General features: G+C 50.0%; 1 protein-coding gene and 4 non-coding genes across 5 annotated transcripts in view; all 5 read left to right on the plus strand.

Annotated features, from left to right (window-relative positions):
• The window catches only part of LOC120385078 (zinc finger protein 850-like), a gene marked incomplete at its 5' end in the record, with an annotated part of 387,202 nt that overhangs the window by 259,441 nt on the left and 104,613 nt on the right, over positions 1–23,148 (plus strand). The gene's annotated exons all lie outside the window — the stretch shown is intronic.
• Positions 854–935, plus strand: TRNAS-UGA. The gene has a single exon. It is a non-coding gene; the product is annotated as a tRNA-Ser (tRNA).
• TRNAM-CAU lies at positions 3,828–3,900 on the plus strand. The gene has a single exon. It is a non-coding gene; the product is annotated as a tRNA-Met (tRNA).
• TRNAK-UUU lies at positions 6,599–6,671 on the plus strand. The gene has a single exon. It is a non-coding gene; the product is annotated as a tRNA-Lys (tRNA).
• On the plus strand, positions 11,381–11,452 carry TRNAC-GCA. The gene has a single exon. It is a non-coding gene; the product is annotated as a tRNA-Cys (tRNA).

Raw genomic sequence — 23,148 nt, forward strand, 5'->3', positions numbered from 1 at the left:
AAGCCGGAGGCTCCCGCCTCCCCCGCCAGGCGGCAGTGGCACAGCCCCGTCTCCACCCAAGTCTCGGCTCCGACCCCTGATACACCCCCAGCTCCCCTGTCCCCTCGCTCCTGGGCCCAGCCTGGGCTCCGAGCTCTGCAGCCGAGCCGCACTCCAGGTCCCTCCTGCAGCTCCCAAGCAAGGGGCGAACCAGGCAGCCGGGCCCGGGCCCTCCTGGCAGAAGCATGTCTGCCCCACGTGTGTCTCTGCCCCCCACCCACATGGGTCCTGCCCGCTCCCCACTGCCCCCAGCCCCACTGCGCTGCCCCGCAGGCTCCAGGGCTGGAGCAGCCTCCATGCTGCGCTCCCGGCCATGGCCATGGCCCGTGTGCAAACCTGGGAGGGAGGAGGATGCCGCCTGCTTGGGGAAGAGGCAGGGCCAGGGCGAGGATTTGGGGTGGGATCAATGGGGAAGGAGGGGCGGAGTCGGGGCGAGTGTCCCTCCGGGCTCTGCCTGTGTGCCGGAGAAGAGGGCAAAATTGTTTGTTTGTCCAGTGTCCTGACCAAACATCGGTCGGGACGCGGGACAAACAGGCAAATATCGGGACAGTCCTGATAAAATCGGGACGTCTGGTCACCCAACATCAGGCTCCAAGTTGAGAATCATTTCCCCTTCCCGCTCTGTGGGAGGGGAGACTTTTAAATGCGCTCTCTGTGCGACTGCACGTGGCTAAGCAAAGAGAACAAACCCCCAATCCCCCCTGTGCTTTGGGGGCCAGGTTTGTGGTGGGAATTCTGTAGTTAGATAACTTCACACCTGGGCATTGGGATTCTTTACCAGTTTCTCTGGCATTGGGGCAGTTTTGTGCTCACAGCTGTGATGGCCGAGTGGTTAAGGCATTGGAGATGAAATCCAATAGGGTTCCCCTGCGCAGGTTCAAATCCTGCTCACAGCAAGGTCTGTGTTTTAGCCAGTCTCTCACCCGGGCAATACCTCTGTACAACCCCCTGAGACACTCTCAATTCTCTCCCCACCCCATGTAAATCCTGTTCTGCTCCTTTTATCGAGATGCCTGGGACACCCCCTCACACTGTGTCCCTGAGGGGTCAGGCAAACTCTCGGCACCTGAAGCCTCTGCCACTCACCTGGTGCCCCATAGATCAGCCATAGCCCTGGTTCTGCTCCTCTCTCTAGGGTGTGAAAGGAGCCAAGTCAGCGACTCCATGGGAGCTACGGGGCTGCAGAACCAACAGAGAAAAAATAGGTGCTCAGCGCCCACTGGCAGCCAGCTCCCCCCGCCCCCTGCCACTACAGGCCTTGCTGACAAGCTCCTCCTCTTCCCCTTCAGCACCTCCCACCTGCCAGTGATCAGCTGTTCAGTGGGGTGCAGGAGGCGCTGGGTGGGGAGGGGAAGGAGTAGGGACAGGGAGAGGTGGAGGAGGGAGAGGAATGGGGCAGGAAGGTGCAAGCCGGGAAGAGATGGGACAGGGGTGGGGGCTTGGGAGAAAAGGTAGAGCGGGGGCAGGGCCTGAGGAGGAAAGGGGGGATTTGTCACAGACCCCTCTAGGGCCGGCCCTGAAGGGAAGCACTGACTAACACAGTGACAATACAACTGACCAGCATTGCGGGGGAGACTGAGGGAGATCCACACTCACACTGATGCCAGGGCGTTTCAGCAGGGCTCAGTAAGCTTTATGGTTCTCATGGAGGTGGATTACCAGGAGCGCTCCACCTACAGAGCCCAGGTGCTCCATGTGCCTTGCCAGTGTGGACACCTCAGGAGTTAGGGCGCCCGGGGCTGCTTTAATGCGCTCTAACTTGCAAGTGTAGCCAAGCCCCTAGACTATGTCACTTGTGTGACTTACTTGTGCTATTGTAATAAATACAATAGACGTGCAATGGTCAGAAATTGCACCAGCATAGAAGTATATTAAAGGGAAACCCTAAGGAAATTAAGAGTTTAAATTATCCTCCACATGTCCTGCGTCCCACTAAAATGAATCCAGCCCACAGGGCACGTGGGCAGAAGTATCGGTGTCAGGATGCTACATTGTAAGCACAGTAAATGAAGCTGCAAAATAAATGATGTTTAAATGACCTCACTCTATTTTTTACAATCCGGTGTTAAGAGGTAATAGATACAGATGTACACCAGGCAGGGTTGTTTGGAGGACGAAGCCTTTATGCTTCCATCCCCCACCACTGTCAAGTTTGAGCCAATTAGGACAAGTCAGCAAATAAGAACAACCTCAGGTCTCAGTAACTGCTACAGGTAGCAAAGTCCTACAGGGAGCAGTTTCTGGCACTACACCTGCGCAGCTCTGCTCCCCGGCTCTTTTTGGGCTCCTGCTCTCTCCTTAGCTCTGCCCCACTCTGGCCCAGGCAGGTCCAGCTCCCATGGAGGATGGGACCCCCTGGCCTGGTGACTCCCTCATTACACTGCCTGGCCTGTCAGTGCGGCTAACTTGGAGCTTTGGCCTCTCCCCATTGCCCCTGGGGACTGTCAGTCTCAGGGTCCTGATTTCCCATTGGCCCTTCCCCCTTCTACTGGGACTGGGAACTAGCCAACCAAAACCCCCACTAAGCTTTAGTAAGGGGCCAACAGTCCCTTACATGAGCCGGCCCCATGAGGGTCACTGATGGCCAGAGAAGGCAGCAGGAGCTGGTCCCATGGTGTAATGGGCAGCACTCAGGACTCTGAATCCTACAATCTGAGGTCAAATCTCAGTAGGACCTTGTGTTAAAGCCCTGGAGCTCACGCTGCTCCACTTCCCTGTCTCCAGCTGTGCAAGAGCAATTTTTTCCCCTCCTGCTGGATGGGTCAGGGCTCTAGAACTGACACCTGAGGGTTGGGATTCTCATGGCTTCACCTGGTGCCCACAAGTCTGGCACTTTCCACTGTGCTTGAAGGAAGCAGGGCTGGGCAGGTGGGAGCCCAGCACCTCTCCTCCTCTGGGCATCTGGAGCAGAGGCAGCTGGTGCTGACAGCTCCAAGGGAAGGCTTAAAAGCAGCGGAGGCCAGGGCAAGAGGAGGGGAGGACCATGTGTGGCCAGCAGACAGCCACAGGGCCAGCCTGCTCCCTGCTGTGCTGAACCCCACTGAAGGCCACCCACAGGCCAGCATGCGGGGCGGCTGCTGATGCTCTGTGGCCAACATCAGAAGAGGGTAGGAAAGCAGGGCCAGGCCCCCTGGTGGGGCCTCTTACCGTTCCCACTCATGGTGCTGACTTTGGCAGTGGAGCCGCCCATTTTCTTTGGCAAGTCAGGAATGGCAAAGGCGAGACTGGAAGCCCCTGGGGCTCATGCCCCAGCCTTTGTGACACCCACCCCCAACTCCTTCCCAGGGCTCTAGCTGAAGCCAGAGCATTGGCCTGAGTGACCAAGAAGAGGTTCCAGCCCTGAAGGGAGCAGGACTTGCAGCACAAAGTGAGCACAACCATGAGGGGACTCAAATCCTGAATCATCCGATCCAAAGGGCTTTAGGCCACATGATGAGGGGGTCTAAACACTTCTTTGGAAAAGCCGGACACTGTGTTTCTCAGGTCATCTGCTGAGGGGGCCGAGACGCTCTGGGCACAAGAAGTTAAGTTCCCAGCGACAAGTGAGACTTAATTGTATGGGGCCAGGTTCAGGGCTTTGGCAGGGAGGCTCAGGCATGGGGGATTGAGGTGCAGCGGATGGACCGGCTGTCTAGGTTGGGAGATTTAGTCTCCCTGAGGAGGAGGAGGAATCCTGCTGACAGGCAGTGTCTGTGCAGAAAAAGAGGAGGGGTTCCAGGGACTTTTTTTGCCCCCACTTTGCCTGCCTGCTCACTCTTGTGGTGAATGGTGAAGCTCTTTCCTAACAAACCCAGGTCGCTCAGTTGGTAGAGCATCAGGCTCATAATCTGAGGGTCCAGGGTTCAAGCCCCTGTCTGGGCGCTCAGCTTTTAAGTTGCCTTGTGTGCCAGGAGCCAAACCCTGTTCACAGCCACACAGGGATTCCCAGAAGCTGTGGCCATTTCCTGGAAAGGTTCCTTTCCTCAGCAATCAGGAAAGAGGCCACATTCGCAGGAGCAGGCCTAGAACACGCAGTCTCTGGCTGCCAGGAAGTGCTGTGGGGCCAGGTGCTGAGAAAGCCCAGAGGGGGAGCAGCAGAGGTGGGGGGAAGGGAGAGAGAGAAGCAATGAAGACAGAGCACAAGTGTACAGGGGGCATCTGGTCTGGCTATTGTGGGGAACTTCCCTGGTTTATACACGACCCTGGTGGAATTGGCTGTAGAAAGGATCTGAGTCCCCACCCCCTTACCCAGAGGCTGCCTGACCTCGAGGACTGTTAGGATACAGAGATTCAGGCCTGTCTGCAGAGGCCTGTACTTTAAGAATTTAGGTGTATTTTTATCACTTAGCTAGTTATAAAGGTATAAAAGAAAGAATAAAAAATCACTGTCTGTCTGTGTAATGGCCTTCTCTTACTGTGACAGTCTGAGGCCTGGTTCTTCGGCTAAGCAGCAAAGGCAGCCATAAGGTGGGAAGTGTATGGTCACATCCTCACATTCCCAACTAGTCACATTGAAATAAGGTGTGATTGGGCTGTTAGGAATACAATCCTGCCCTGATATTCCATCACCTCCAGAGAAAGGGAAACTTAGTTTGGTAGCATCCTGTCTGGCAAGAACTCACTTATCAATAGACACAGCTGGAAAACCCTGTCTATTGTGACTCAGCAAGGTCACAAGGCATATCTGTAGTTGTGAAATCCTCCCTTCTGTATTGTTTTGTATGTTTATTTGCATGGTCTCTGTCTGGTTCTGTGATTGTTTCTGTCTGCTGTATAATTAATTTTGTTGGGTGTAAACCAATGAAGGTGGTGGAATATAATTGGTTAGATAATCACGTTACAGTATATTAGGATTGGTTAGTTACATTTCAGTAAAATGATTGGTTAAGGTATAGCTAAGCAGAACTCAGGTTTTACTATATAGTCTGCAGTCAGTCAGGAAGGCGGGGGGGGGAGGAATGGGAACAGGGACTGGGGATGGGGGAATTGGGATCATGTTTTGCTACAGGGGGAAATGGGAACAGGGGATGGGAACAGAAATTGGGACACAGACAAGGCTCTGTGGTGTCAGAGCTGAGAAGGGGACACTAAGGAAGGAAACTGGAATCATTGCTTGCTGGACGTTCACCCCAATAAACATCGAATTGTTTGCGCCTTTGGACTTTGGGTATTGCTGCTCTCTGGTCATGCAAGAAGGGCCAGGGAAGTGAGAGAGTGAAGGAATAAGCCCCCTAATACTGTCATTTGTTGCTCTAGGCTCCATTCACATCCCACTCCTGACACAATCACTGTCTTCTATCTGACAAAATAGCCTAATTTCAACCTCTCCTGTAACATTACACCACCAACTATTCAGCATTTGTAGGAGAGAAGTTGGAGGGAATTCAAACATCTTCAAATGGCAAAACTTTCCCCCCGGCCTGGTCACTGAATCCTATGGTGAGAAACTTTCTGTGCATTTCAGTTGCTTGTATTGTTGGATGGGGCCTGAGGTGCTGGAAGGGAAATGTCCATGGAAAACCTGGACATCACTGTTGTCCAAAAAAAGGCAGGTGTTAGACACAATCGCTTCTCGTATTCCCGTGGAATCCGAGTCTAGCTGAAGAATTTCTGTCTATCCTAGAGAGAATCATTCCATAGTAAATACAAATGAAATGAGATCTTCAGGTTGAGTCAGCGCCTTTTAAAAATATTTACTGAGAAAAAAGCCATTCTTTGCCTTGTTGATAAGGACAAGAAGCCCTCTTTTCCTTTCCATTTCAAATGCGAAATGAATGGAGATTTTCATTGAAAAACTTCCGGTTTTTAGGAGGAATTGAACCCAGGCCATGGCTGTTAAAACACCAGAACCTACTGCTTAAAGTACCAGGGAGGGCTGTTTTTTTCTGACAGCCAGTGTTGTTTTTCTCAGCCTCCTATTTCACCAATGTCAGACTCCGAGTGCAGTTAAGCTCTGGAATAGGCTCCCAAAGGCGTCTGTGGTGTCTCTGTCCTCAGAGGTTTTTAAGAACAGGTTGAACAAACCTCTGTCGAGGATACTCTGCATATACTTGGTCCCATAGACAACCTGCTCTGGCTCTATCTGCTACCTTCATCGTGTTTGGATGTAAAGGTGGGAAATGATGGGGAAATTGGCCCCTCTTTCAAGTTTAAATGTTGTAACTTCTACATCTAGACCGGGGTGGCCAACCTGAGCCAACGTAACTGCCAAACGTGCACCTTTGTATGCAACTGCTGAGTCAGTTGTGAACCTTGCTACCATTATCATTATCCCTTTGAAATGATGATGGTGATGGACACTTGGCTGTATATCCCAGAGTGCCCTGGATGTCTACAGGCTGCATTAGCCAATCCAACCATTTGGCACTTACAGATGGGCACCTCTGTATTGTGCCTGAGTCTTGTACAGCTATGAAAGGCTGGTAGATGCCGATATTTTCCCGTCTTTTTAACCAGCGCTAATACCCAGCCAGGCCAGGGCTGGGAAGAGAGAGAGAGCAGCAGGTTTCCCCTATTGTGGCCATCTCGCTTTTTCTTGACTAGCTTCACCTCTGCACCAACTTGTACTTTTCACATGTGAGCCTGGCTAGCTCAGTTGGTAGAGCATCAGACTTTTAATCTGAGAGTCCAGGGTTCAAGTCCCTGGTCAGGTGAAAGACTTCTCACTGGGATTATAAAAATCTGTCTCTCTGGAGTCTTGTTCAGTGTTACTCTTTCTCTCTAGGATTTTGCCTTTCCTAAGAAGGGCCTTTCTGTAGGGGGGATTGAAGGAGCAACTCCTTGACATCCCCTCTGTCCATGCAGGCTGGAAGAATAAAGTCCTCTGGGCATAGAGCATGTTCCTCCCCTACACACACAAACACACAGAATATTCATAAGGAATTAGAATTAGAATCCACCACATTCCTTGGGAGCTTGTTCCTGTCGTGAATCATCCTGGCTGTTGAATATTTGTGCCTTAGCTGTAATATGAATTTGTCTCTTTTCACCTTCCAGCCATTGGGTCTTGTTATGCCTTTCTCTGCTCGATTAAAGAGCCCTTTCATACCCAATCTTTTGTCTCCATTAATGCCCTTCAACACTTCAGTGAAATCACCTTTCAATCTTCTTTTGATAAGCTAAACAGGTTGAGCTCGTTCAATAGCAAAGAGCCACCAAATGTTCTGAGGGCTGGAGAAAAATGTCTTCTAGAGAAAGTGGTGGATTCGCCATCTCCTGATGTCATTTAATGAAGACTAGACGCCTTTCTGGAATGTGTTTGCCCCAAAAGTAGCTATTGTGTCATACAGGAGGCCTGTGATATGCAGGGGGTCAGATTAGATGCTCCAATGGTCTCTTCTGGCCATAAAGTTGACTAATTTCTGAAAAACTGAGTGTAGCATTGGGAGCAGTGTCTGATGTTTTCCTGTCTAGCCGGCTTGCTGCCTAGAACGAACGCTCCTTGAGTGGGTGATCCACAGGGAGTAGCTCAAACCTCCAAAGTGCCTGGGCAGGGGCAGGACATTAGCCCAGCAAGGGAGGGGTGTGGCAGTGACATCACAAAGGCCTTTTGCAGGACCTCAGACTATTGGTCAGAGGTGGTGGGGAGGTGGTGACCTCACAGAGAGATGCTGACATCAGCCAGGCAGGACAGGGGCGAGGGGCCAGGGAAACCTCAGAGACCCCTGTGGCTTTGCTTCAGCAAGTCTCCTTCTCCAGGTCTCTCTTTGAGGACTGAGAGAGTATTCGGGTTCACGGACGTGAGCACCAGGAGGAACCTCTTTCGACTTTTCTCCTTCCCTTTTAGTGATTTTACTAGAAAACAGCCGTCCCTGTTTAGAAGGTAAGAGCCTCCTCGAGGTTTGAAACCTGTTCAGTCTGATCCATCTGGTGACAGTTGAATTCTAGGCATGGAAAACACGAGCTTAAGGAGGCAGAATTTTATTCCACACCTGGGATTTTGTCCCTCAGAATCACTGGGGACATTAGGATTTGTCCTTTTTGTTTCACCTTTTCCTCCATCCATCCCTTCCTCCTTTCTCTTTGTCTCTTGCTTCTTTTGTCCTTTCATCTGTTCCCCTCCCAACACCAGGAGGTGTGTGTGTGTGTGTGTGTGTGTGTGTGTGTGTGTGTGTGTGTGTGTGTGTGTGTGTGTGTGTGTTGCGGGGGAGTGCTCGGCAGCTCCCACTGTGGGAGGTCCACCCAAAACGTGGGGCTGAAATAGTGCTCGGGCAGTGATCCCCACCAGTGACCTGGGCCATCCTTTGGGCTCTCTGGTGAGAACCCTCAGCCTCCCATCCTCAGTCTCTACCCTGATTGGCTGAGCAGGGGGTTATTGACAGGGAGGAGACTCAGGTCCTTGTTGTTCTCTTTTAAGACCAAGGAAATAAGTCAGAACCTGTTATATGTGTGACAAATTTTGCTGCTTCGCTGCATTAATGGTCTCTGAGCAGTTCATGATTCTCTCTAACATTGCAGTTCTCAAATACTTGCTGAATAATTACTGTGCACTGTTGTTGGTGTGGAGCTCATCTGAGAGCACTTTATTCAGGTCATTCAATGTCTGAAATTCAAGATCCGATGTCAAGTATCAGAGGGGTATCCGTGTTAGTCTGGTTCTGTAGAAGCAGCAAAGAATCCTGTGGCACCTTATAGACTAACAGACGTTTTGCAGCATGAGCTTTCGTGGGTGAATACCCAGTTCTTCGGATGCAAGATCCAATGGTTAGTTTGAAAATCAGGGCTCTTGGGTCCTACTCCCAACTCTGCCACTGGCTGGCTGTGTGACCTGAGACAAGTCACTTCTCCTTTCTCAGCCTTAGCTTCTCCCTCTTTCACGTAGGGATAATAATGATCCGCTCCTACCTACCTCAACACACTCACTGTCTCTCCCCACACACAAACAGGCTCTATCCTGCCACGCACACGGCAGTTGAAAAGCAGCTGGCAATCTAGTAGGATGCCCATGGAACAATGGGATAGAGAAACCTGCATCATGTGATGCTGTACCAGCCCGTGAGGCATTGCAAACCCTTCCCAAAGCACCCTGCAGCCAGTTGCACAGTGGGATAGCTACCCACAGTGCACTGCTGTCTGTGGCCATCCCAAAACTGCTAGCATGGATGTGCTCTGGTGACACAAGGGGCATAGGGTGGACATTCAATAGCTGTTTGTTTAAAACATGTTAATAAAGCAGCAATGTCAGGGGGTTGATGGCTCCTTTCTTTCCTCACCCTGGAGTAAACTCAGCTTTTTATTCCATCCCTGATGTGTCATGGAATAACAGACGACTGAACGTGGACGGGGGGGTCTCAGGGGAGGGGCAGAGGTTGGAACAGTGGGCAGGGCAGGTCTCGGGGAGGGCAGAGAGGTGGGGGCGATAGGCAGGGCAGGTCTCGGGAGAGGGGCAGAGAGGTGGGGGCAGCAGGCAGACCATGGGGTCGGGGGCGGAGAGGAGCGAGCGACCAGCAGGCCTCAGCCAAAGAGCAGGGGGGGGAAGTGGCCAAATGGGAGTGAGGGCGGAGCACAGGTGGGGCCTTGGAGGGAGGAGAACGAGGGAAGGGGTGGAGCGGGGACAGCACCACGGTCTGGGCAGGGGCCGCCCACAGGATTCAGGGGCCTGGGGCAAAACAATTTCAGGGCCCCTTTGTGACGTTATTGATATAAATTGGGACCATATAGAACATGGGTTGCAACCAAGGTCCTGTAGTGGCACCAAATCTTAAGTAAAGGGGTCATCTAAGGTGTCTAAGACCAGGTTCTGGGTTGATGGTTATGATTATGCTGTCTGTATGTCTGTGTATCATTTTGTAGTTGAAGTTATAAGTATTGGCTCTGCACTGTCTGTATTTTGTATTATGCTCTGCTTCTGGGAAACATCCCAGACAAGCTGGTGTTAGCCCTGCCTAGCTGGCTTGATGGCCCATTAAGGACCATCAGCTACACAATTGACCCATGGAGAGGAGGCAGACACACCTTGTGACTCAGCAAAGTATGCAGAGACTTGTCCATGTGACTGCAGACTCCATTTTGCTGTAATTTTCCACAGTGAGGACAAAGAGATTCTTACACCTGGAAAAGTCTATAAAGGCTGATGCATCATCTCCATCTGGTCTTCAATCCTGCTTCTGACCTCTGGAGGACTTTGCTACAAACTGAAGCTCTGCACAAAGGACTGAACGACCCATCCCAGCGGGGGATGTTCCAGAGACTTGATTTGAACCTGCAGTTTACTCCAGCACTGCTGCAAGCCTGAACTAAGAACCTTTGCCATTACTGTATGTAATTGATTCAATTTAACCAATTCTACCTCTCATCTCTACCTTTTTCCCTTTGTAAATAAACCTTTAGATTTTAGATTCTAAAGGATTGGCAACAGCGTGATTTGTGGGTAAGATCTAATGTGTATGTTTACCTGGGTCTGGGGCTTGGTCCTTTGGGATCGAGAGAACCTTTTCCTTTTATTGGGGTGTTGGTTTTTATAACCATTTATCCCCAGGACGAGTGCACTGGTGGTGATACTGGGAGACTGGAGTGTCTAAGGAAATTGCTTGTGTGACTTGTGGTTAGCCAGTGGGGTGAGACCAAAGTCCTTTTTGTCTGGCTGGTTTGGTTTACCTTAGAGGTGGAAAAACCCCAGCCTAGGGCTGTGGCTGCCCTGTTTAAGAAATTGGTCCTGATTTGGCACTCTCAGTTGGGTCCCGCCAGAACAGCATCGTCACACCCTTCCAGAAAAAAAAGTTGCAATACTATAGAATCCTGTATTCTCCTGGGGGCCCTGCAGGGCCTGGGGCAAATTGCCCCCCCTGCTCCCCCCTCTGGGCGGCCCTGCCCTCAGCCTCTCCTTGTAAGTCCCCTGCCCCCTAATCATTTTTGTTGCCCTCCCCTAGACTCTCTCCAATTTGTTTCTGTAGTGGGGGGGGGGGGTGAAACCTGGACACAATGCTCCAGATGTGGCCTCACCAGTGCTGACTAGAGGGGAATAATCACTTCTCTCGATCTGCTGGCAATGCTCCTACTAATCCAGCCCAATATGACCAGTTACCCATATTGAATGCAGACACAGCAATATCTGATACATTGGTGCCTGTCCATTCAGGAGGTTATTTCCCACCTATTCATAAATAATGAAGCTGCTCTAAGCGGAGGGGAGAGAGCTGTCCTGTCCGTGTAGTTAACCCATCTCCCCGAGAGGTGGTAGCTATGTCAGTGGGGGGAAGCTATGCTGGTGGGTGTGCAAGCTGTGGTGTCTACATGGGTATATAAAGTTTAATCAAACCCCATTTTTAAACCCCTGTGGTCTGGGAATAGAAAAGGAGCTCTCTGAGGCAGAGCCCATCTTTCAAAATCCTTAAGATCACTGACTTGCCTCTTCAAATGTCATGGGGGTATAGCTCAGTGGTAGAGTGTTTGACTGCAGATCAAGTGGTCCTTGGTTCAAATCCAAGTGCCCCCTCCCAAACCTGTTCCCTCAATAAAAATAGTTCCATTTCCAGTATGTTCAGGAGCTCCACTAAATAAGCATTCTTGAATGGGACACACTCAATGTTTTCCTGTGCAAATGCATAAAAACCTAGCAAACATGGCCCCCAGCTGAAATCAGTTCCAATCCTCTAAGTGTCTAGGTTTGTTTTCATCAATGAAACAAAGGCCCATGAAGACACATTTGCAGGTCCTTGGCCTCTATGGGCTACAATGTGCAGAAGAAGAAGAACCACATCCACTTGGTTGGCATGGACTAGTCTGTATTACATTTGGTAAGTAAGTTGCCATTGGGACTGAAAACTCTACTGGGGGTGGACAGGAGCCTGTTACAAAACTAAAATAACCAAGATTTACCAAACTCCCTGTTACACATTCAAACCTCTCTTTGTGCACACGGCATCAACTGTGTCTTGCATCCGAAGAAGTGGGTATTCACCCACGAAAGCTCATGCTGCAAAACGTGTTAGTCTACAAGGTGCCACAGGATTCTTTGCGGCATCAACTGGGGCTCTAATAAATGGCAGCCTTCCTTTAACACAGATCGTTGTTCCTTGTAACTTTCAGATACATTTGAATGGCAGCTGTTCAGAGGTCATGTGCTGCTAGTTCATGAGCAGCAGCAGAGTCTCTGTACGTTACCAACCGTAGAGCTGGGTGTGTCTGCATCCAAGTAACTGCAGAGTCAGTGTAGTCCCAGACAGTTAATTGCACAGTCTCACTTTCTGGTCTCATTGATCATTTGGGTAGAAACAGCAACGGTTTGGTGGGTTTTGGTTTTTTCCCCCTTTGTTTTCTCCTAAGGAATGTGTGATCTTGAGCATGTTAGTTTAAGTTCCCTGTGGGTCAGGAAAATTCCATCTCCTTGAACTAGCTGGGAAGTGACCTGTTTGTATCACCTAGAATAAAGGAGCTTTTGTAAAGCAGTTTCATCTTTAAATACGCAGGATAAAAATAGTAAACAGTAAATTCCACAGCCAGACACCAGGCCAGGATCAATCGATGGGGCCAGGATCAATTAATTACAGAAGAAACAAACTCTTGGGAAGTAGCTGTAATTTGTCCCTAAACCTTTCCTTGTTCTCATATGCTATCAGGGATTCTCTTCTAGAGGGCAGAGTTAAGGTTATCTGGGCATGTACCCTCACTCTGTATTCCCTGTTTTTCCAGAGTCTGAGTTTTACTGAACTCGATGTTCTGGAAGGTAAGAGATAGTCACAGTCAAAGTTAACTCTGTGTTAACAAAGGTTTTGTTAGTGGCAAATAATGAGACTAATCCCTCACTGCGGTAATTCCACTGACTTCAGTGTACTCTTTCCCCATTTCTAGTTCCAAAAAAATGAGCAAATTAAAACAACCTTGAGACCTAAAATGCTGTGAGAAAATGGAAATTTTAGTAGCTCAAATAATTCAGTTTCTTCTGTGTCTTGTACGTGTGTAAATGGCACAACACGTTGATTTATAAGCACATCTTTCTTAACTTCTTTAAATATTCTGTAGTACATTGACTAGATCAAGTGGGTAGTTCAATGCAGTGAGGTTTTCATGCATTGCCTAATACATATTTTTCATATTATGTAAATGAACACAACTCATTGAACACAAAATTGTGTTTTTCATGCTGTGAACTGTGTCGGTAGCTCAAATTAATAGGTTTATTTTCTCTCTCTCTCTCTCTGTGAGGCACAACAAAATAATTTAGTGATGCTGAAAACGTTCCCTTCTCCTCCAGAACTGCCTTGGAATCACCTTCCCTTTGTAGATTAATCTGCCCCTGTGTCTCTACAAGGAAAATATAGTTTCTATGAAAAAAACACATTTTTTTAATTAAAGGGACTGAACAGAATAGGTTACTCAGACATAGGTTAGGGGTTTGTTATAGAAGTGGGTGGGTGAGATTCTGTGGCCTGCGTTGTGCAGGAGGTCAGACTAGATGATCATAATGGTCCCTTCTGCCCTTAAAGTCTCTGAGAATAGCCACATGAGGGCGACACATCAGGAATGCAAAGCAACAGGTTCCTGGTTTGCACATTGATGGTGACAAGGGATTGAACTCGACTCCCCTCTTTTCACAGACACATTTGTTTTATTCTCTGAGGTCAAACATCAGTTTAAATGTTGTACTTAGTCCTCTGCCTTGTAGCTTCAACAGCCGCAGATGCAAGATGAGTTACTGCAGCCTAGACCTTGTGTCCGTGTTTAGGTGGTTTTCACATAAACGTTCAAGCAGCTCCCAGTAATGTCCCGAGCTCCCCAAGTGCCACTGACAGCTGAGCTCTTCCTGCCCACTGAGCCCAGCCCAGACGGTGGGTGGGGGGTGAGTTTGTACCCGAATAACTGACAGAGCCAAGCAAGGAGCAAAGAAATGTTTGCTCCGGTCACTAGGTCTCTGTTTCTATTGCTCCTTTGCTCTCTCCCCTTCCCTGACAAGGAGCAACGGTAAGAGAGGAAGAGGTTAAAACATGTGCTAGGTGGTGGCTGGGTTTGGATGACAAATTTAAAACCATCTCAGCGCCCTCTAGTGTGACACTGACACCATCAGATTCTCACCTTTCACTCACACTTCATTAATAACAGTTTCCCTGAACTACTTTGCTGTGATTATTTCAGTGACTCCCACAATGGAGTGCAAGGTCACAGCAGGGAAAGGGTTTTACTGCAGCACCTGGGAGCAGTTGAGTTTCATGTTCAGGCTGTGGGATGAGTTCCTCCAGGTTTCTCGTAAGCACACAGGGACCTTCGCGGGTGCTCTCGATACAGGAATGGCCCAGACACGATAAAGTGATGGGAATTGCATTTCCCTTTTTTATATTTGTATTTCCAATGACATTTCTGTTTGTGATTTCGTTTTGCTTTGTATAACTGTGTTTTCTCCAGGATTTGATATTTATTAAAAAAGAAGAATACGGCCTCAAGGCACCAGATGGAGGAGCAGGTTGGGGGCTAGAACTGCTAAGAGAGCGAGAGTAGCAGGTTTTCTGTATTGTTTCCTGCCCTCATTTTTCTTGACTAGTTTCTCTTCTGCACAAAATTTGCAATTTTTTTAAATGTGAGTCTGGTGAGCTCAGTTGGTCGACCATCAGACTTTTAATCTGAGGGTCCAGGGTTCAAGTCCCTTGTCAGGCTAAAAAACACTTTCCCCTGTGACATTCCCAAAGAGTTTTAGAAAGACTCTCCTTGACTTTCATTTTTCCTTTTCAGGACATGGCCTTTCCTAGGAAGGGCCCTTTACTGCCTGGGACTGAAGGTGCTACTGCCTCACCTGTCCACTGGCCTCACAGTCTGGAGGAAGAAAGGCCTCTGGCCTGCAGCAAAGTGCTGGGTGCTGACTTTTTGAGCAAATGCAGGGCTGGCCAGAGAGGCATGTTCCCACTGAGTCCTCCCTGCCAGAAAAAATTGTCCCCCACAGACAGGGGCGGCTCCAGGCACCAGCACACCAAGTGCGTGCTTGGGACAGCAAGCCACGGGGGGCGCTCTGCCGGTCACCGCGAGGGCGGCAGGCAGGCTGCCTTCGGCGGCCTGCCTGCGAAGGGTCCGCTGGTCCTGCGACTTCGGCGGACCTCCCACAGGCAAGCCGCCGAAGGCAACCTGCCTGCCGTGCTTGGGGCGGCAAAATGCCTAGAGCCGCCCCTGCCCACAGAGTCCTCCCTGCTGGAAGTCGACAGTAATCAACAGGTGCTCTGCTGGTCCCATGGTGTAAGGGCCAGCACTCAGGACTTTGAATCCTGCAACCTGAGTTGAAGTCTCAGTGGAATCTGAGCACAATTCCTGTGCCACAAACTCTGCTGGGTCTTCCAAGGCTCTGTCTTGCTTTCTCAAAGGCCATGAAAGCCCTACAAAAGGTTTTTCTCCAGCTGATAAAGCTCACCTTAACTGATCACTCTCGTTATAGTGTGTATGGCAACAGCCAATTTTTCATGTTCTCTGTGTGTGTGTGTATGTATGTATATGTATATATATATGTATGTATATATCTATCTTCCTGCTGTATTTTCCACTGCATGCATCCAATGAAGTTGGTTTTAGACCAGGAAAGCTTATGCTCAAATAAATTTGTTAGTTTCTAAGGTGCCACAAGTACTCCTTGTTCTTTTTGCAGATAAATTAATGGAGGTTAAGTCCATGAATGGCTATTAGCCAGGATGGGTAAGGAATGCTGTCCCTAGCCTCTGTTTGTCACAGGGTGGAGATGGATGGCAGGAGAGAGATCACCTGATCATTGCCTTTTAGGTTCAGTCCCTCTGGGGCACCCGCCATTGGCCACTGTTGGCAGATAGGATGTGAGGTTGGATGGACCTTTGGTCTGACCCAATATGGCCATTCTTATGTTCTTATGAAGGGAGGGGCAGAGCCCTGTGACAGAGTTTCTGTAGTGTAGTGGTTATCACGTTTGCTTGACACGTAAAAAGTCCCTGGTTCAGAAACATGATGGCTTAATTTTCCCAGCTCCTAGTGTCCTATCCCTACTGTTGTAGGAGCAGCAGTGATTTCTATGTTCAAAAGGTCTCTTATACGTCCCCTGCTCCCACTTTTGTCTCCTGTCCCTCTCTGAATGCCTGTGAAGTGGTTTTCCCCCTCCTGCTCCCTCCTGGAATGCTCCTGGGATGAATGGGCTGGTTGAAGAGCAGAAGAACTTCCAGGTAGACAAGGTGTCTGTGAGTCTAATTAGGCAGCGCTCACACACCCAGAGCATGGACACTGCCCAAGGTGGAGTGTGACCAACCAGATGCAGCCAAGTCATCTCTAGTCGCAGGCCATGAGGTGCAGGCCCTTAAAAGGGGGAGGGGCCCTGTGCTCAGGAGAGCACTCACAAGCTTGTACCTCCAGTGAAGGCCCTTTGCCCGGACCGCCTGGCCAGTGGTTCTCTGCGTTGTATTTCATTGTGCCTCAGGGAGAGTTACCTTCATCGCACCGTCCATAGCTGCGCTGTGGGAAACGTACCTTGCAGAATCCTGATGTAAGCGGGGGAATGGTCCCGCTATTGTGGGGAACTTTCCTGGCTTCTGTGTACCCCGGTGAAGTGGGCTAGCGAAAGGATCTGAGTCCTTGCTCCCACTTCCTTTACCCAGAGGCCTCCCTGCCCTTGAGGACTCTCCTGTTTGGCAGAGTTCTCGTAGCCCCAACAAGACTGGGCCCAGGATTCCTGGGGGGCTCAACCCCCAACCCTGCTGTGGCCACCTAGGACAGGGGCTAAGGTGTCCCCACTCCGGGGTACCCTCTCTGCACTGGGCACCTCCCTGACCCACTGATTATTCCATACAATTTAAAGCAAATACAAGTTGTTTACTTAACAATCAATTTAAAGAAAAGAATAAGAATAAATGGGAATGGTTACAGGGAAACACATCACCCTGCTCTGTGGCAGGGAACATTACAAACAATGTCTCTGGACATCAAAGCACTTTGCAGTCTGTTCCTTGTAGGCCCCAGGCCTCCTTCTCAGGCCCTGGCTGTGCTGCAGGGATGCTGTGGGTGGGACACTTGAAATGGTGGTGACCACACACCTCCGGGCTTTGGGTGGTGGGATCCTTCTTTCCAGTGCCAGCCCCCCGGCAGGTTAAGGTCCCCCTCCCAACCTGGCCTGCATGGACCCTTGGCTGGAGTGTCTTTCTGCGCTGGGCCCTTTTACCAAGGTTCCCCCCCTTGGCTGGCCCCAGTTGCTCACCACACTCTGGCTCTCTGGCTGCAGCTCTGCTCCCAGCACAGGATCTGCTCTCCCTGGGATGTGCCTCTGGCTCTCTGGCTGCAGCTCCGCTCCCAGCACAGGATCTGCTCTCTCTGGGCTGTGCCTCTGGCTCTCTGGCTGCAGCTCCACTCCCAGCACAGGATCTGCTCTCTCTGGGCTGTGCCTCTGGCTCTCTGGCTGCAGCTCCGCTCCCAGCACAGGATCTGCTCTCTCTGGGCTGTGCCTCTGGCTCTCTGGCTGCAGCTCCGCTCCCAGCACAGGATCTGCTCTTCCTGGGCTGTGCCTCTGGCTCTCTGGCTGCAGCTCTGGCCCCTCTGGATCTGGCCTGGCTCTGTTCTCCAGCTCAGCTTGGGCCCCTGCTTCCTCCTTAGCTCGGCCCCACTCTGTCTGACTCCGGCACATTCCTGCTCACACACGGAGGACGGGACCCACACTGGCCTTCTGTCTCCCTGATTAGCCGGCCTGCCCTGTCAATCAGGCTGACCTGAAGCATTGGCCTCTTGCCATTGTTCCTGGGGACTGTCAGTCTCAGGGTCCTGATTTGCCATCAAACCCTCCCCTTTTAGTGCTGGGAGCTAGCAGCCAAAACACCCCCACTGAATGTTAGTAAGGGGGCAACAGTCCCCTTACATTCCCCCCTGCTAAAATTCTGCCACAGCCACAATAGTTACACCGGTACATCCAGGCCCCATAAAAACAACATATATCCACATCATATTATATTAAAAACCCATTAACAATTACGAAAAGAACATTTAACATAGTTAACACTCCACATCTACTTCTTAATACTATACATAACAATATTCATCAACACACTACATAGAACCAATAACATAAGTATCTCTAAGTCTAACAGGAAGTACACCTTTATTAGCCCGCTGGGACCTCCTTAAAACTGGTGGTTCGTTACCCATATTTTCTGTTTCCCTATCCTCAGGTAATACTGGGTCAGTTTGAGGGATCTGGCCATTCTCGTTAGGGTTTGGGTTTGCCCCACTCTGTCCCCCTCTGTATTCGGTTTGTGGGACTAGAACCATTTCCCAACTGGTTTCAGCCTCCTCAGAGTGTACTGATCTACGCCTCCTATGGTCCCTGTCTGGACTAAGAGTGCAATGTTTCAACTGGTCCCTGTGTACTACTCTCTCAGGACCTCCGCGTTCAGGCCGAATGGTGTAAACTGGTAGCTCGGGATTGGTGTGAGCAACTACAATGTGGGGCTTTGACTCCCACTTGTCCTGTATTTTATTACGCCCCCGGTGTCTATGGTTACGAACTAGTACACGGTCACCGGGCCTGATGAGAGCCCCACTGGACTTGCGATCATAAGTCCTTTTCCTACTTTGGGCAGTGTCTTTAGTTGTATTGAGAGCAACTTCACAGGCTATCTTCAGCCTGTCATGGTGACCTTTGACCCAGTCATCCAAATTGGTCACCACATCCTCCTCAGGGCCCTCTCTGTCCAGAATATCCAATGGCAACCTGGGATCCCTCCCAAACATGAGATAAAAAGGAGCGTAACCTGTTGACGAATGGACATGGCTGTTATAGGCCAACACCAGCTCAGGGAGATGTTCCTGCCAGGCTTGCTTCTTTTCCGGCGGGAGTGTTCTTAGCATATCGTGCAGTGTCCGGTTAAATCTCTCGCACTGAGCGTTTCCTTGCGGGTGATAGGGTGTTGTTCGGCTTTTGGCTATGCCATACAGTTTACACAATTCAGCTATCACTTCTGATTCAAAATTCCTCCCCTGATCCGAGTGTAACCGTGCCGGACAACCATAGTACACAAACCAATGTTTTATGAGGGCATCAGCCGTTGTCCGCGCTGTCTGGTTTCTAGTTGGAACTGCAACAGTGAATCGGGTGAACATGTCCGTGAGAACCAGTATGTTCTCATACCCCTCTGAAGATCTCTCTAGCCGTGTGTAATCCATTGCTAGGACCTCCATTGGGGCAGTCACATTAGTACAGGTCAAAGGGGCTCGGTTGGGAGGAAACACATCTTTGGCTAAGGCACACCGTTTACACTGACGGATCCATGCTTGCACGTCGCTACCCATTGTGGGCCAGTAATAGTTTCTCCTCATCACCTCCAGAGTGCTCCTGTCTCCGAAATGTCCCCCATGATCATGCCTGGCTTCATAAACTTGACGGCGGAGCGACACAGGCACCACTAACTGCCACACTTCCTCACCATCTCGGGGATGGTATGTTACCCGGAACAGCACTCCACGGTGTAATCTAAGTCGATCCCACTGTCTGGCTAGCTTCTTAGACTGGGGGTATCTGGCCCCAAATCTCCGATCTGGCCTCCTTTGGCTCATGACTGCCACTAAGACAGGTCCAACATCACCTTCGTTGCAGAGTCTGAATCTCCTCCCATGAGTACCCCGAGATTATTGCGCTCTCCCCTTTTACCTGATTTTGTACTGCATCCTCTACCGTCACTTCATCCTCGGGCTTTGGATTCTCGAGCCACAAACACGTACGCACAACATCTGCAGGGATGACTAGGAAGTCTTTCTCTAGATCCTCACCCTCTTCTGATTCCTCCTCCAGAGGCAATCTAGACAGGGTGTCAGCATTGATGTTCTGCCTTCCAGGTTTATACTGTACTTCAAAAGTGAACTCAGCGAGTTGGGCCACCCAGCGGTGCTCAATTGCACCTAAATTAGCTGCCAGGTATCGGAGTGGATTGTGGTCTGAGATTACCGTGAATTTAGAGTACACTAAATAATCCTTAAATTTTTCAGTGATAGCCCACTTCAAGGCCAACAGTTCTAGTTTGAAAGCACTGTAGTTTTTGTCATTTCTTTCTGACCTCCTCAGCCCTCGGCTTGCATATGCGATTACACGCTCGGCCCTCTTGCTTCTGGCTGAGCACCGCACCTAGGCCGTGTAGGCTTCCATCAGTTGTCACTATAAATGGCAGGCTAAAGTCAGGATATGCAAGTACAGGTGGTGACATAAGCTGATGTCTTAATTTGTCAAAAGCTGTCTGACAGGCATCATCCCACACAAAACATTGGTCCTTTCCTTCCTTTGGGTGGGTTGGCCCACTAGTCCATATAGCGGTGCAGCAACGTGTGCAAACTTTGGAACGAATCGTCTGTAATAGCTCATGAAACCTAGAGCCTGCCGCACTTGCTTGGCATTCTTGGGGACCGCCAATTTTCCAGTGCCCTGGTCTTCTCCTCATCTACCTGGATTCCCTCCTTTGAAATCACATGGCCCAAGAATTTGACTTTTCACGTAGGAGGCAGCACTTGCTTGGCTTCAGCTTTAATCCGTGTTCCTTCAATCGTGTGAAAACCAAGTCCAATTTTTCCATATGACTCTCAAAATCCTTGGAAAACACAATAATATCATCCAGGTATATCAGCAAAGTGTCTAAGATATAGTCTCCCAAAACCCCCTCCATTAGTCTCTGGAACGTAGCAGGTGCATTACACAAGCCGAATGGCATACGTGTCCATTCAAACAGCCCAAAGGGAGTCGTCACTGCTGTCTTTTCCTGGTCTCGTTCTTCCACTGCAACCTGGAAATAACCAGACGTTAAATCGAGGGTTGAAAACACTCTTGCACTCCCTAATGCATCCAGTGACTCTTCCACCCTGGGTAGCGGGTAGGCATCTTTGTGTGTTACCTCATTCAGTTTCCTGTAGTCACAGCAAAATCGCACCCCACCATCTTTTTTTATTACAATCACTGCAGGTGATGCCCACGGACTGTGGCTTTCTTTAAGGACACCTTGAGTCACTAGGTCCAAGATGTGTTTTTTTACCTCCTGGAACACTCGTGGTGAAATCCGCCGGTGTCTCTGTTTTATCGGGACAGCATCTCCAGTGGCTATTTGGTGTGTCACTGTGGTGGTGTAACCGAAGTCCCGCTCATCCCTGGAAAAGACCTCTTGATGTTTCTCCAGTAGCGCCCGCAAACGACCAACCTGTGTAGGGGTTAGCTGTTGGAGGTCCACTTGGACTGGAATGGGTAGCTCTCCATCGGGTGCCACTTGCGATGTGATAACCTGTGTGCCTTTTTTTACTTTTGTCACCCGCAGCTCATCCCCATTTTCTTCCAAGGCCACCCCCACTGGGGGTACCACTCCTTCAGGTCGGTGTATCTCTGCCACTCTGGTTCGGGGGCACAACTTTATGGCCTTCTTACTTGAGTTTAACAGCCTGACTGGCACTTTTCCTTTGCTGGCATTAGCCAGTACATTTGCAACCAGGAGCCCATTAGGGAGACTGGCCCCAGGTGTTGGCTCGACAAGCACTCTGTATCCGTCAAAGTCGCTTGGCACCCGGCAGCGTCCATCAATAATCTTCTCACTCCAGGGAGGTATAACCACCTTCTGTCTCCCTGCCACCCTAACATAGCCAATTTGTCCCGTTGGCCCCGGGAAACGTTCATGTCTCTCCACTTGGGCTAGTACTCGCTTCAGTGTAGCGTCCTTCCTGGGCTGCCCGTGACGGTTCATCTCCTGGGTTCCTTCTCCTATCAACAGTAATTCTTTCAGCTCTCTTATAATATTCATCCCAAGAATTCCTGGTACTCTGTTCTCCATTAAAGTCTTTTCTGAAGCTGTGTCCTTTAGAATAAAGATGCATTTCCCAGGGATTGTTCGACCCATGTACCCTACATCAGCTTCAAGGCACCCCACCACAGGGATGGCAAGTCCATTAGCTGCCATTAGCTGTACAAATCGGGTATTATGCATGGTCAGATCTCTCTCTTTTAAGTGGTTTCGGAAATATGATTCAGAAATAGTGGTGACTTCTGAGCCAGTGTCTATCAAACAGCGGGTTCTCACCCCTGCTATGGTTATTTCCACTGTCAAGCAGTCCCCGAAAGCTCGGCCACAGAAGTCGTTGAATATACTAACATCATCAGGGTCCTTTTCCTCGCTGCTGCCACGCTGCCCTTTTTCTAGGGACAGCCGTAGAAACCCTTCAGTCCCCACTCGGCCTTCTGACGGTGGGCTGCTTGCTCCCCGTGCCTCTTGAATTTCAGGTGCCTGGGACTCCAGTCTCCTCATTGTACATTCTCGACTAGTATGTCCTGGCCTTTCGCAAGTGTAGCAAACGTATCTGCCCAGCTCGTCCTTCAGTGGAGATCTTCTTCGGGGTCCTGGGGCCCTTGGATATCTTGGCATATTGGTGGGGTTTTTCCCTTTCATCACCTCAGTCATTACTTTCAGCATCTCCCCCTGTTGGACCGCCAGTTTTTGGACAGCTTCACTTAAGCTTTCCAATGTTAGCTGTGTTTGGGGCAGGGCTTTTTCCCCAGCAGCTGCATTCACTAGGCCCCCACTTCGTGTACAGGGGTTACTCTTGGCTGTCTCTGCCACAGGAACTTCCTCTTCTTCTGACCACATAATGGCAGCCTGCATGAGTTCATAGAACTTCTTACTGGGCTCTTCCTTAAACCTCCTTTTCATTTCACGTCGGAGGGAGTCATCACGAAGCCCCAACACCAGCTGCTCTTTCAGAACTGTATCTGGGTCTGGAACTCGTTGAGGGTCTCGCCGCTCCACTTTGCTCATTCTCTCCTGGAGGTCATATGCATATGCCCGGATAGTTTCACCAGGCTCCTGCTTTCTCTCAAAGAACTCCTTTAGTCGGGTTCCAATAGGCACCTTGTCTCCATACACTTCTAGGAGGAGTTCAAATACCTGTTCCACATCTTTCTTGTCTGCCACTGCCATGAACTTTACTGTGGCCTTGGCCTGGCCCTTGAGATGTTCCTCTATGAAGTCTACATGGTCTTCTACAGGTACTCTTAGCACACGCAGAGCTGCCTTCACAGACTTGACCCACTCTTCTACCGTAATGTCTCCTGGTCTTGTCGGGAAGCCACCAAACTCTGTGACCTTCCGCTCCCGTGGGACATAAATAGTAGGGGGTTTCTTAGCTTCTGCTGCCTGTTGGTCTATCACTGCCTTAGCCAGTGATAAGGCTTCTTTCTGTTCAGTTCTAGCTTGT

This window comes from Mauremys reevesii, linkage group 17, assembly GCF_016161935.1.
Source record: "Mauremys reevesii isolate NIE-2019 linkage group 17, ASM1616193v1, whole genome shotgun sequence".
NCBI classification, from domain to species: Eukaryota; Metazoa; Chordata; order Testudines; family Geoemydidae; genus Mauremys; species Mauremys reevesii.